Raw genomic sequence first — 10315 nt, 5'->3', positions numbered from 1 at the left:
CAAGAACAATAGGGAACGCAGGAGGAACAATGATTTCAGAGGACACATGAATAATCTTTGTTAAGTAATTGTGAAAATAAAATGTTGGTTTAAAGAGAGGAAACAAAGGAAGCTTCTGAAGATTGTATCATCTGGATATGAAGTAGAACGAAGCACACGTGATCTTAAAATAAACAGGTATACATCTAGGCAGGGGTGAAGATTAAATTAAAAGAGAATCAATTGAAGTAACCAATCAACAGTCAGATCACGCCATTTATATATCCCTTTATCTCCTCTTTAATTTCAATTTTGTCGTCCCGCAAAGACGATCCATCACCATCTTTTTCTTTTCATCCCACGCTCGACATCGCAGCTGATTTCGACGGAAACGAGTCGATTTTTTCCCTGCTGCTAATAAATGACAATATCTGATCAATACATTGATGGAAATGCAAGATGCCACATGAGTGTTTGTGTTTTCTGCTGTATGAGACACATTGATGGTATTATTCTGTCCTCTGATAAAAGTACTCTATCATGAAAGCTGCAGGTGCAGTACTAATCAGTATCCTTCACTAGCACCTGGTTTATACAGCAGAGCTACCAACTACAATTTTTCAGCTGGTCGGCATTGAATTTGTTTTTTCATGCAATGCTTAATTTTTATCATCAGGATTTAAAAATACCTCTTTAAATTCCTTATTTCGTCCAATAAACAAACAAAGATTTTTCATTTATGTTGTGAAAAAAAAAACCCCAAAGAGAAGCAGCAAATATTCACTGGCTGGAAACACCTGGAAAAATGACTCAATTGATTAAACTGTGGTCCAAATACTTGTTGATGAACTATCTGTCTGATCAGTTTTGATTTGATTATTCGTGGCTCTTCAACTCATTATCATAGGATGCTATATGAAGCGCTACATTTCCAGGCTTATTTCCAGGCCTCTTGATGGAGCCGCAGCATTTCCTAAAATACAAATACTACTTCTTCTTTTTTTCTCAGTCTCCACTTTCTTTTTTGTCTGTCATCATTAATAATTCATCTCCTTTTCTTGGATGCTAAAACAACAACAAACAGAACAACAGCTCAGATAATGTATTCAGTCAAAAGCTCATTGTCTGGGGGAGGAGGAGAGGGGACAGCGAAAATGTGCACTGGTGTGAGACAAGAGAGCACCCCGACAGGGAGAGGCTCAATGTCACTCCGCAGCGTGGCGGGAAGGAAGAAAAACAAACGCCAGAGGGGGAAAAAAAGGAAAAAAAAAAAGAGAGGAAGATACAGTTTGTAAGTCATAAAAGCCCAATTAGAGGCATTAGGGTCCTCAAATGGAGGATTACAATGAATAATTTGTGGCTGCAATTTTTTCAGGCTGATTGTGCCATTAATGTGGGCGACAAAAAAAAGGATATATTCTCGTGGAAAAGCTTTCAATGCGGAAAAAAAACAACTAATAATTCAAGGTTACATGAATACGCTGCCAAATCTGCACCCGGGCCCGTCCATTGACTCAGCTGCCTTACTTTAAATCTCTTCACTCCCCCCCCTCCTTCCGTCACCTCGTCATTTGGAGTGGCTCGACCTTGAATGTCTCCGGTGTGAACCAGTGGCCCCGGCTTTCACATTACGCCAGAATGGATCCTGACTCATTCAATTTAAACCCATCAAGAAAGCACAATACAAGGCAAATTAGCTGCCATTATTTAGACACTTTCATGCCCCCCAATTTGAGGTTATATGACAATTAGTTACATTTGTCTCCGCTGTCTCCGTGGTTGTCCTGCTCTTGGCAGCATACATGGCCCTCTTCAACAGAATTTTGATGTTTCTATCTTTCATTCTTATAGAGGAATTAGCTAATTAAACACTAATTACAACATGGATTATCCACTGTGATCCATTTTTTTTCCATTTTTATTGAGGAATAAACTGCTGAACAGTTCACTCATTATCTTCCTGACAGCTCTTTCCCTTTAATCGAACTGCAGCTTTTTTTTATATTTTTAGGATGATTCTAATCCTTAAAGATGATCTTTATGCTGCTAGTTTGACAGATAAATATGTTCTCAAGGGACTTTAAATCAGTTCCCTTTGTTATGAAAAAAAAAACACCCCTGATGACAACCTCCTCCTAAAACCTTACAAACCTAAAGGAATCTTTAAAAAAACCCAATATTATCAGAGAAACCCAACAATTTAACGTTTTCATAATCCATAGTTCAAACATGTCGTATGACTAAGCCGCTCTCTTAATTTTGTCATAGTAATGTTTGTAGGTAAAAACGCTCTCAATCAATCTTGTTAAACCATGAACACATCTGTTTTGATTCCATGTTTTGCATAAACCTTTACAAGTTTACCCACAATGCATTTGGCATGAGTGACGCCATCCATCTGTTACTGCAGCGGGCTTTGGAGTCCTATTGTTGGCGGTCGCCTTGCTTGAAATGCTGTCGCTATCAAGAGCAGGTACAACAAGCACTCCAAAATTCAGACTCAAACAGTAGGATATTCCAAGTAAAGGCAGAGTTTAATACAATCCAGGTCAGTACACAGAAAGGCAAACAAGCCAAAGGAGAAGGCAGAAAGCAGAACGAAAAGGCAGGCAAAAGGTCAAAAACACTCGAAAAACTCACAAGGAAAAATGCTAGAATAGGTGACACAAGAGCACACTACGAACTGGCAACAGGAGGAAGGAGACACAGGGACGTGTGCACAGGCAATCAGGGAATAACGAGGCACAGGTGAGGCTAATCAGCGCAGAGCTGACACGCAAGGCATGGACATGAGGAGCAGGATCTGGAAGACAGAGACAAGGGTGAGTACGAAATACAACAGGAACAGGCAACACTAAATAAATGAGTAGAAACCAAACGTCACTTTGGTAACTTTACGGATGGTGTCAGTCGCACCTTAACTGTCAGTCAACCGAACTACAGGCGGAGAGATGGCGCTTGAGGCGGGTTTTGAGCCTCTTAACAAACCGGTACACAGCGCACACCTGTCGATCAGGTCAGCTGCAGAACTCATTGTGAATACTGCTTACCCTTCATAAAATCAAAAAGAATAAGTTATCCCACTCCATACAATAATGCGACAAGTGATTGGCCATATTCACATCATTAATGAAAGTGGTAAAGAACATACTGGTATGTGTGATGGTTAGAAAAGACACAAGATAATTATATCTCAATTATTGCATCCTCGATGGCGAGGTTTGATTTTGACATTGGTGGGGACATAGGCGAAGTTACTTCCGGGTTGGCCTACAAAAATATGCTATCACTTTCCCAGTCAATAGCAGCCATGTTGCTGTGATGTCAGGCTCAGGGTGGGAGGCCCAAATGTTGTTGTAGTTGCAAAACTGAGCGCCTGTTTTCACTTCAAGGCTCCCTAATCGACGAAAACAAAACAGACAACTGAGACAGTAATACTACTTCAGAGAAAGATGACGGTATAACACTAAAGTAAAAGTTTAGTATAAAGATTAAAGAAAATACCTCCATAAAAAATTCAAAAGTCTCTGAAATAGTATCACTTAGTTTGTTATTCTGCTGAAGATGGAAGCACAACCGGAGCTGCTATCCAGTGTTTTGGTATGAATGTACTTCTATAGACACTCTGTCAGTTTTAAGCCTGTATTCAAACAAGACAAAGAGTTAGAATAAAGAAGACAACAAGCTAGCAGGAATGTATCCTGGGCCAGCAGGAACAAAGAAGTGGTTTACTTCCAGAGGGAGCGGATGAAAGAGAATCTTTGAATGCACTTAAATGACTTCTCTCACCTGTAGTCTGTTTGTAGCTGTTTCCTGAGTTTATGTCTTAAGAAGCCCAAAGTAAAAGCATATAGCCTACAAAATTTCCTCTTTCTTATCCTCTTTGTTACGCCGTGCTGCACACACTTCACATCCTATAACTGCGTTGAGTTTCAAGGTGGAGGGTTCAGAGCCCAGAGAACGACGCGCGGAGAATCACTGCTGCTTTCAAGATCTCATTTTGAAGAGTTTGCTGAAGGGAAACAAGTCCGGGCCGCTCTATTAACAGGTGTTCACGCCGCCCTCCAGCGCCGGCTCTTTCTGGAGCCTTAAGGTAGCTTTAACCTCGGTGCCTTCACACCTGTGGTAAACAAACACGAACCACAGGAATCCTCTATTGACAAACTGGTTCTGCGTGCGGGAAATTGTAATTGTGAGAGAACTTAAAAGAATTTATGGACTTCCATGCAAATGGTCCATTTTTGTTATTGCTGGATGTTTTTAGAATTCTTGCAGAAACCGTCAGAGAGAAGCAAATGTCTGATAAAGTTGTAGCTGCATGAATATTTTGTGTTTAAAAAAAACAACAAACTTTTTAATCAAGAAAATTAGCTGAAGCCAAAATTGTATTTTAAACAATATAAGTTCACTTTGGGTGCTGCTCGTCGGACGTTTTGTATGAATCATTTTGACTATTTTAAAGCATTGTGAAACTCTTAACATGTCAACCATTATGGTCACAAGAATTAAACAGAGCATTTTGAATAGTTTTAGGAGACTCCTGTAAAGAGAAACTGAGCTGATATCACGTCAGTCGTTTGTAAGAAAACAGATTTCTCTCGGCCACGATAGAAACAAATCTTTAACACGTTCCCTTCATTTGTCAGTGTTGGTGCAAAGAGACGTTTTTCTCCCAGGCAGCTGAGTGATTTAAGTTGGAGTGATTGATTCAAACTGCTCCGAAAATAGCACCTTAATGGCCACAACGCTGACTTCACTTCACCGTCTGTTTACAAGTCAATGACCAAAGTTCTGCCTGGAAGAAAGTGCTTTGAACTGACTTTTTAATTGCATGTATTGAAGATATTGTAAAGAGAGGGAGGGAAAAAGCAGAAAATGTGTCTCTTTCTGTCTCAAATGTAATCTGAATTCATGGTATGATACCTGAGGTTTATTAATTCAGGGCCACAGAGACAGCTGAATAATGAAATTTAATGAAATTTTTAGATGGACTAAAAGTCAGAGTGCTTCACTCATTAATTTTAAAAGCACACATACCATCAGGCTTCGCGGGCAGTAATGATGAATTCCTCCATTGGGCTTTATGCCATATGGTAACAGGCTCAAATAATGTGTAGAAAGAACGTAAGGTTTTTATAAATCCATCAAAACTCAAGGTTTTCTCAGTTAAAATTGAGTTTAGGAAGTGCTGCACACATTACAAAAAGTTGTACCATTAGGGGCTGAATGAAAATGAGTATAAAAGTTTAAAATGTAACATCGTTATAATGGGACAGCCGTGAAAGATGTATTTTTTTATATAAAAAAAAAATGCATACAGTTATGAAATATTTTAAGACTTGTAATGATAAACTAATTGAAACAGTTCAAGTTGTATTTTCTGTAAAATTTCTTCAGCCGGTCGGGAAGTCAGCTGAACTCGTGGTTGCAATACAGTTCTGACACGCTCGGTGGAAATCATCTTATTTAACGGCGAGTTGTGTAGTTGAAGGTGAGACGATTTCTAACAAATGAACACAAAAGCAGCGGGAACAAACAGCTATTGGAAATGTTGAATTGAGCGGGCAGCAGTTTGCACAAAAACGTTTGGCAGCGGAACGCGGCGACTTTTCAAAGCAGTTTCTTCAAAGGGACGTTTCAAAAATCTTTCTGTGACCCTTCTTCTTCCATTTCATCCGAAATGCTCGAACGCTCTTGTCTTGAGGAAGGTTTGCTACACTTCAAGATAAATGATCACTAATTCAATGCTTTATTTCATTGCCAGTGCACTGAAACGTACCTTCTGGTCAAAACAGTATGAATTATCAGAGAAGAATTATGTTCTCTGTGGATAGCCTTCAACATTTCTGTCTTCAATTAATCTATTTAAAAGAAGTCCACTTTCTCTACTTGCAAACTTCACAATTAATTGAGCCAACTTCTTTTCATATGTTAAATTAAGTTCATAGGCAAGTTCCACATCCCTGAACGACAACTTAAAAAAACTCAAGCCTCAAGTGCTGATCATTTTTCTGCTCAATGGCCTTCAGTTCTTATTTTTCTAATGTGAACTTTATTATTATTATTTTTTTTAATTCTGTATCAAAGAGAGCCAATTTGAAAATAGAAACAAAAAGGTGTCCTTGTTGGAGCAACATCCTCCAGCCTTTATCTTTCGTCTCCTTTAGCCTGCTCTTTATCTCTGTGTATCTTACGACGTGTTGAGCGCGCACAATGGCTCCACTACCGGCTAAAAAGGATGCTAGCAGGAGAGTAAATCCACCCGGATCCCTGCGGTTTGCTCATCCTACCTCATGTCCCGTGGACTTGCTACTATACCTCAGGCCCAGCATGGGCTGCACTCAGCCAGGCATGGTGCTATTGGACCCTGTGTACTTTGACCCCAGCGGAGATTGGATCCTTGGCCATGGGGGAACGTAGCGGCGGCTGCCTCCGTGGCACCGCAGTGCGACTTCTGGCAGTGGGATAATGTTTTAGTTGTAGTGATAAAACTCCAACCTGCAAAAAAAACCAGACACTGACACCCAAAGATCCCTCTGTGGAGAAAGGGGTCTGATTTTATCTTTGTTCTTTGACAAAGGAAATCTAATCCTGTATCTTTTGTCACTTATCAAGAACCTTTACCAGGTAAATAAAGTGAACAGTTAATCTCTTGGTCTGACTATTATTCTATTAATCATGATATATTACTAATTAGTTTTTAGGTATTGAAATTGGTTAAATTACAAAATCATAAAATGTGTATTATTTCCAGCCACAAAGAAAACTAAATTGTAGTCCTTGATCAAACTCGAACAACAGCAGAAGTGATTCCATCCTATTTGCTGATCTTTGTTGTCAACTCGTCTACTTTTATACTGAGTACGAAGAAAAGCTTGCAAACATCTGCTTCTTCTATCAGTCAGTCGAACATCATTTTAAGTTGAAGGCCAATGTAACCCTAATGTTGTTTGAAATACACCTGGACTCCTGAATCTGTTTTCAGTTGATTAGCTCATCAACTTGGTTTACATTTGGCAGCAAAAAGGTATCCCTATATTTTTGGAGCGTGCATACAGCCGACTCTTTTTGAAGATGTTTGTCTATGGAGTGTCAAAGCTGTCAAATGATGTTGTCACATAAACATGTCAGTGTGAGATCCAATATCGAGCCCCCCGTCCAACCGCTGACAGAGCGCCGCCGTCTCCGTTAAATCCTCTCCTTGCCTGCACAGTATGACTCTTCATAAACAAACAAACAGAGACAAAAGACGGAGACAAAAGCCGAATATCTTACATGTCGAAATTCAAACTCTTTGAAAACCCTAAAAGAGGAGGAAGTGTTTCCAAAGAGTGGGGTGTAACAACCAGAAACTGTCTCCCACTTAACTACCCATAGCTTTTTGAATAGCATTAGAATACATGAGGACTCCTAGACAGCGAGGTGCGCTCCCCTGGTTCCTAATGTATGACTATTTCATATGGACAGGAGCGGGGGGTGTAGGGGGAGCTGTCTGTGGGGGTGATTGACACAGGCCCACATTAGGAGCAGCTTTTGGAAATAGGTCCGTTGAGACTTGGCGGATTGGGTCTGCCGAAGGAACGGTGTCTCCGCGAGGAGCCGTGCCTTCTTAACCCCACTCATTGGTATGCCGATGTGCGGGTAAGCGAGCTGTGCTCCGAACGGCACAGCCTTCCAGACTGCTTCCCCCCCCCCTCCCCAACACACCGCTACGCAGACACTATCCCACCGAGGACCCGTGACGATATGCAGCGTGGAATACTGAATCAAAATAGACCCCAATTAATAATCACATTGTTAGCTGATTTTTAAGGTGCACACTGGCCTGCAGGAGCTTATTTTTCCAGAAGTTATTGTGGGGAAAAGTTTGGTTGCAAACCTTCCCAGCATACTCTCGTACACACACACACACACACACACACACACACACACAAGGCGTCAAACATGTCAACTTTGTGGAAATAAGAAAGCACAGGCCCTTGAGTCTGTCCCTCCCACATGTGACAAAACACAGGCAAAATAAAATGTTTAAATTTGGTTTTAGATCTCCCGTCTGGTCTCTAGAATGAGAGGAATAACATGTCAGCATTGAGACATACTCTGCTGTCAGGCAAGAAGACAGAATATCACTTTACCCTATTGTGACTTTGAACTATATGACGGTAAGCAGACAGATTGTTTTTGTCACAGAACTAAGTGACCTTGAACCCCAGCCGTTCTCTTTTCAAACTCTTCCTCCGTACATCTAAAAATATTCCCATCAGAAGCAAGCTGATAGGATTTACAAGACCTAATGTCATTGCAAAGAAATATTACCACAAACATACAGTACATATTTTTGTCTTTATCATTCGCAGGGAGTTATCAGTTAGCAAGCGTTGGGGTCCAAGGTGAGACAGGAATATTTGAGTACGCCTAATGAAAGGCAATATAAAAGGTGCCTCTTGTGCTGTTTGAAATCAGCTTGTTTTGTTTTTTGGGCTAATGTTACATGTGCTGGCACTAATTATACAAGCTAGGTAGTCCTCGCACATTCAAAAAAGAATACTCGACCATTTTTGACATGTTCATTTAAAGTTACTAATCAGATGTAAATATGCAAAGCAGGTCCCGATGGGATTTCTTTGATATGCAAATTGAAAGTGCAAACAAAGGTGGGGGAGATGAAGGGGTTTGTCCCCCCCCCCCCCCCCCCCTCCAAAAAAAAAAGAAAGAAAATCTCAGGGATTGTATTGTCACGACAATCTGTTGGGGGAGAAAAATGTGAGATACAACCTTTTTAATGGCGTTATGTCACACCAAGGCCAGAGCTAGTAGCATTGCGGCTAACATGTGGGCACACTCCCAACATGGAGCCAGATTCCAGGTTCCCAACAGCCCAATCTTTGACGTAAATTCATACATAAAAGGCAAAAGACTGATACAAATCTCATCCGATTCCCAACTTGGCTGCATTAGAAAACATGTAAACGGGCCGTGACAGTGTTCTCCCCCTCCTCCTTTCATAACAGCAACTTACTGGCCAGTTATCTGTTTGATGGGATGTAAAGGGAAGGTCAGTGTTTCCATAATTCACTCCACAACCATAAATCACATTCTATGATCTCCTCTGCACAGTGAAATGGTGAGTGCTGTTCACTCTGAATGCACAAATCGACCATTTCACTGCTGTGTAAAACCGCACTTACGGGCACAGGTGGCGGTGTTAAAGACAATGTTTTTCCTCTATCTGTCACTTACTGTCTACTAGTATGTGCAGATTAATCGTCAAAATCTAACTGCTGCTTGCAATTTTTTTTCTTCTTTCCGCGTTAGCCAGATATTAGACGTCCTAGCTGTGCTCTTCACTGTATCTGACAAAAGTCCCTTTGTGGTCAGCGAAGGGAAGCAATGTAGGGAAGCTGACTTTTATTGACACGAGGCTGTCAGAATGGAGACGGCGCCGCTGTTCATTTCCAATTTCAGCCCGCAGATTGGAATCCGCCGCTGGGCTCTCCAGTGTCTCAAGCACCATTTTCTGAACCTATGGTGTGGAAAACATGATTTAATTCCTGTTCAATGCTTTTCATCAGGTTCTCCATCGCTCCAAATCGTCTTCGTGTGGCATCATATTGAAGGAGTAATTGTGCATCGCTGTGGATGGTGGAGTGCAGAATCTTCTGGTAAAGTGAGGGGTAAGAAAATTGTGGTCATAGCTTAAGGCTGTAGAGCTTAATTCTATATAAATAGAATATATTTACCTTTAAAAATAAGAGTCTTCCTCCTCCTTTTCACTGAATGGACTTTTTTATAATATGTGGTTCATGTTCTTTTGCAGTGATTGTGACTCAGTGGTTGAAGCCACAGCGGTGAAAACAACTGCGACTAATCAACAGTGACTGCTTGATCAATGTTTAATTACACCTCAGTGGATAGTAACACAATGCGGCTCCTTCACTAGCACTGTGTTTGTCCATACCAGAAGTTGAAGGTGAAGTAATGTCAGATTTCCCCTCGCGCTGGAGTTACACAAAGGCCATCCACTGTTTTTGACTAGTGAAATGACATGAGGATACTTGTGACTGGACACACGTCTCGCTTCCCCTGCTTTTCTGTTTGTAGGGTGTAAAACATTTCTTTGAATTTCAACAATAAACGTTTATTTAGATTTGCAATAAACTGGTCTGTCCTCACAAGACAATAAGCTCTGAACTTCCTAACATGAAACCATCTCAAGGACAACCAAGGTGCAAATGCTAAACTTTCCTGCTCTTTTTAAAGGGATAGTTATTTTTGAAGTGGTGTTGTATGTGGCACTTCTCAATAATAAGGGCTTTAGCCATAGGAGATGCCAGTC

General features: G+C 40.8%; 1 long non-coding RNA gene across 1 annotated transcript; it reads left to right on the top strand.

Moving 5' to 3' along the window:
- The first annotated feature begins 2425 nt into the window (after window positions 1–2425).
- LOC306818687 lies at window positions 2426–10097 on the top strand. The gene is made up of 3 exons (XR_013778343.1): window positions 2426–2801; window positions 9552–9653; window positions 9797–10097. It is a non-coding gene; the product is annotated as an uncharacterized lncRNA (long non-coding RNA).
- Window positions 10098–10315: the final 218 nt, after the last annotated feature.

This window comes from Symphodus melops, assembly GCF_947650265.1.
Source record: "Symphodus melops genome assembly, chromosome: 23".
Taxonomy (NCBI): Eukaryota; Metazoa; Chordata; class Actinopteri; order Labriformes; family Labridae; genus Symphodus; species Symphodus melops.
Note: the sequence above shows the minus strand (reverse complement) of the source record. Positions and strands in the feature narration are given on the sequence as shown.